General features: G+C 40.9%; 1 long non-coding RNA gene across 1 annotated transcript; it reads left to right on the top strand.

Annotated features, from left to right (window-relative positions):
- The first annotated feature begins 2,341 nt into the window (after positions 1 to 2,341).
- Positions 2,342 to 3,795, top strand: LOC111853759 (uncharacterized). Its single transcript, XR_011993411.1, has 2 exons — positions 2,342 to 2,628; positions 2,927 to 3,795. It is a non-coding gene; the product is annotated as an uncharacterized lncRNA (long non-coding RNA).
- The last annotated feature ends 1,100 nt before the right edge of the window (positions 3,796 to 4,895 follow it).

The raw sequence follows: 4,895 nt of genomic DNA, 5'->3' as shown, positions 1-4,895 counted from the left end.
TAAAGAGAGAGAGATGTTTAATTAAGCTGGGAGGTGCAAGTTGTTGCTCCTACAGTATGTTAATGCTGCTTTGCATGTACGAAATTGTTTATCTCATCAAAAAAGGGCTTAAATTGCAATCTGTTTTTCTGACAATATGTGAAAAAGATGAGAAATAAGAAACAAATGTTTAGGTAAATATATCCACACTGTAAATTGTATTGTATTTGGAAACATTATGGTAACATACGTACATGTTAAAATACCTCTTTTGTTTGTTCTGAATTTGCTGTGCTCTGCTGCACTTTACCTTATTAGAGTGTACTGTATGAGATGTTTAAGCTGGGAGGTATAAATATATCCACACTGTAAATTGTATTGTATTTGATTAATTAATCGCTGTGATGTACTTTAGTGTGTGTGTGTGTGTGTGTGTGTGTGTGTGTGATTTATGCATTGTGTCCTAAAGGACACAGTATAAATAAATGAAAAAAATCATTAAGAACTTTACTGGCTCATAATTTTTTATTAGAGCGTTTGAAAAAGGAATGACTGCCGAAATGTATTTGCACCGTACTGAATAAATTATTTTGTGTGCTTGAATGTACCCTGTACTTGGCCCCTGAATGTAACATGTGGCCCCTTAATGGCCCCTGTTACAGAAATATCCTAGAACCGCCACTGCGTGTGGTAAAGACAAAACCGGTTACATCATCAGATTTGGATTAGCATCATTCTTCAAAAAACAGCTTGTTGATGGCATCAACAAGGCTGGGCCATTCGTGTTGATGTTTGATGAGAGCCTCAATCAGGCATAAAAAAAAAACAGCTTGACATCCATGTTCGATACTGGGAGGATGGCCGTGTCCAATCCAGATATTTTGGATCTCAGTTCTTGGGACATGGAAGGGCCGAAGATTTGTTGCATCACATCAAGGTTTATTTAAAATTTATTTTTATATTCTTTTTTTTCTTATTTATTCACAAAGATGCTATGTATAGGACAATATTGGTAAATTTATTTTTGGCTACACAAAAGGTTTAAATTGGCCAAAGGCCTGCAGCTACTTGAATGAAAGCTGAGTAGTAAGCTGAGATGGTTTTAGTATTTTTTTAAGTTCAATAACCTATCAGTTATAGAAATGTAGTATTTGGCTCAAGATTTGATATTGGAAAAAATCATTTCATTGCTAAAATACCAACTAATAATAGAAATCAAATGTGTATGAAGTAATGCTTCTCCTTAGCCCCAAGTGCCAAGCTTTGTGAATGCTGAGATATATTTTACTGTATTTGAATGATAATGGTTAACAGACTTTCTCCTGTGTCGATTCACAGGAATGTGTCACACAACTGAATATGAGGGAACTACTATCAGTTGGCATGGATGGCCCCAATGTGAATTTCAAGTTGTTGGATCTTCTCCAGAAAGAGCATGCAGAGCTCTATGGAGGTGCTCAGGTTGTCACTGTTGGAAGCTGTGGACTTCACACCCTCCACAATGCTTTAAAGGCAGGCTTTACTATGTGGCAGGTGGAAAAACTTCTGCGAGCCATGCACTTCCTCTTTCATAATGTTCCTGCCAGGAGGGAAGACTTCACTAACCTGACAGGGTCCTCTTGCTTTCCCTTACCATTTTGTGGCCATAGATGGGTTGAAAATGTTCCTGTGGCAGAAAGAGCAGTTGAACTTTGGCCAGTGCTTAAGACGTATGTGGATGCTGCAGAGAAAAAGAGGGTTCCAGTTCCCTGTACAGCCTCATATGACACCATTGTAGCAGCACAAAAGGATCCTTTCATTATTGCAAAACTCCAGTTCTTTCTGGCAATTGCAAGGACTTTCAACCCCTTCTTGACAAAGTTCCAAACTGATGAGCCAGTGTTGCCCTTCTTGGCCAAAGAGTTGACTGAGCTTCTGATGGTAATGATCACTGTAAATATTTTATATAATTGATTGCATTTGTTGAACCTGTATGTAAATAGCTTGCTTGTTTTGCCATTTTAAGAGTTTACTGAGGCGGTTTGTTCAACGAGAGCTGGTCCAGGACCTCACACCCCTGCAGCTGATCAAAATAGATCTGACGGATGAAAAGAACTTGGTCTCCCCTAAGAGTGTAGACATAGGCGTGGGTGCTGAATCTGCCATCAAGGTAATTTTGATATACTTTTTTTCAGAGATGCACATGTGTTTTGGGATGCTTGCACAATGAACCTGGATGTATGTTGTAAAAAAAATTAGTAGTACTACTACTGCTACTATTATGTTTAGCCTGCTACTATAACTATTACTAATAATAAGAGAAAGAAAAAGAAATGGGGATAAAAAAGTAAAACATTTATTTTCCAAAGCATTTGCAGTGAACTTTCTTTAATTTAATGTTGCTCATTTGTTAGGAACTTCAGAGCAAACCAGGATGCAAAGTTGGTGAGCTTTCTGTGCTCACCTTCAGGCGAGAGTGTTTGCAGGGCCTGGTTAAGGTGATTGTGAAGTTACAGGAGAAAAGTCCCCTGAAATTCCCAGTGGTCAGGCAGATGGCATGCCTGGATCCTGGAAAGATGCACCAAGATCCTAATTGGTGCATCACGCAAATGAAAAGTATAGTCCAAACATTCTTCCAGGGCAAGCAGCTGGCAGGTGGCATCCCAGCTGGTAAGAAAATATTGTATAGGGACAGGCAAAGTGCATAGGTTATTCAGACTGATTAAAGCCGTGTGTGAGAAGTCTCATTAGCAAGATGGTTTTCTGCATTCTCTTAACAGTGAGGAAGTGTCAATGCTTTATCAAATTAATATGTTAAAATTAATAAGTTCTGAAAAAGTCTTACACATTCCTAGCTCTGTGTAGATGTTATAACATGATTCTGTGATATATGTATTGTCAAATGCGTGACTACTGAATTTAAATGACCTATTTCTAAACGACCTTAATTTCTGTGTCAATGTTTTAGGTGACGCGATCATTCAGCAATTCACGTCATTGCTGTCTCTTGAGGGCAGAGATGAACGCTTCCGCTCTTTTCAGCCTTTGAAGAAGCGATTGGATGTGTTTATACACTCAACACTCAGCACATCCTACAATGACCTATTAAGGTTCTGCCAGAGCCTTTTACTTCTGTCACATGGACAAGCCACCGTAGAGAGAGGTTTCTCTATAAACAAGGAGATGGAAATGTGTAACCTTCTAGGAGAATCCTTGGAGGCTCTGAGGTTAATCTGTGACGGTGTCAGTAGCTGTGGTGGTGTCCTCAAGGTGCCTTTAACCAAGGACCTTCTGGCCTCTGTAGCCTCAGCAAGGTCCCAGTACAGGCTATACCTTGAGCAAGAACGCAAAAAGAAGGAGAGTGCTGCTCAGACACTGAAGAGAAAGGCAGCAGAGGAAAGACTAGAGGAGCTTAGACAGCAACGCAGAGTCCTTGACGAAGTCTGTGCCATTCTTGAAATTGATGCCAACAAGTTGGCTGAGGAAGCAGAGGGGAAGACTGGGTCAAAAATGGCCCAGCTAATCACCAAGTCCAATACACTTAGAAGGAGATACAAAGAGAAAAAAGAGGAACTGTTAAAAATTGACAAAATTATTGAAGAAAACGCCATGCAGTTAAGACACTTGCCATAAGATTCTTTTTCTCATTTGTTATATTAGGCCAATAGTACATGATCAAATAATAGCAGTTTGCCAGATGCCAGTTTGTAATGCATCAACAGTTCATGCAGTGAATGCCAGCCAGTGTGTTGGAACTGTCTTCGTCACACATTTTATGTAGTTTGTTTTATTTGTATCCACAAAGTGAAATAAATGTACAATATGTGGTCAACATCAGTGAGTCTGTAAATCTATTCTGTTGTATAGTGTTATATATGTCAAAATCTGCGTACACATTAGAAAGGCCGCTGATTAACACTTGCAACACCATGTCAAGATGGTTTTAAAAAAGTTCTGAAGGTAGTAAAAAAGGTATTAAAAGGTATTAAATTTAACTTAAGGATTGCTGTATATACCCTGTAACACTATGAAGGGGTGTCGGGCCCCCTCCAGCCAATGTCGCCACTCCTCCAGTGCTAACTTGATGGCGAGAAGTTCTCTGTCACCCACCTCATAGTTTCGTTCCGCCGCAGTCAGCTTTCGCAAAAAGTAGGCACAGGGGTGTCGACGTCTCGTTTCGGGGTCTCGTTGTATCAGAATGGCCCCCACTCCAGCTTCGGATGCATCTACCTCGACTTCAAAAGGGAGCTCAGGGTGTGGTTGTCTCAAAACCAGGGCCGTGCAGAAAGCTTGTTTCAGGCTGGTAAAAGCTCGGTCGGCGTCTGGGCTCCAGGGGAGTCGGGCAGGTTTTCCGCGAGTGAGAGAGGTGAGAGGCGTTGCTATCCGGCTGTAGTTTTGGATGAACCGCCTGTAAAAGTTAGCGAAGCCAAGAAAGCGTTGCAAGTCTTTGAGGGTTCTGGGTTGAGGCCATTCCTGTATAGCCGTGATCTTCTGCTCATCCATGGCCACCGCCCCTGGCTGGAGGACATATCCCAGAAACTTTACCTTGCTCTGATGAAACTCACACTTCTCTCCTTTTACATAGAGGCAATGTTCCCGTAGCCATTGCAGCACTTGACACACATGCTGCACGTGGACCTGCTTAGAAGGTGAATAAATCAGGATGTCGTCTATATAAACTACATCAAACTTATATAACATGTGTGGTAGAAAAATTATAAATCAAGGACTTAGAATAAAAGTCTGGACCTCTTAGGTTGGTGAGTAAAGAAAATCTCTTTTATTCCAGCAAGTTCAGCAAAGCGCTCCCATCACACTCTGGCGCTTGGTACCAAGTCACCCCCGGCACACAGAGCAACCAGTAGATAAACCATAACTCCCAGGACTTCTAAGTCCTGATTGGTCATGAAACATCAACAAACTAAGCTGAAACGTAT

This window comes from Paramormyrops kingsleyae, chromosome 10, assembly GCF_048594095.1.
Source record: "Paramormyrops kingsleyae isolate MSU_618 chromosome 10, PKINGS_0.4, whole genome shotgun sequence".
Taxonomy (NCBI): Eukaryota; Metazoa; Chordata; class Actinopteri; order Osteoglossiformes; family Mormyridae; genus Paramormyrops; species Paramormyrops kingsleyae.
The sequence above is the reverse complement of the archived record's forward strand: the minus strand, read 5'-3'. Positions and strand labels throughout refer to the sequence as shown.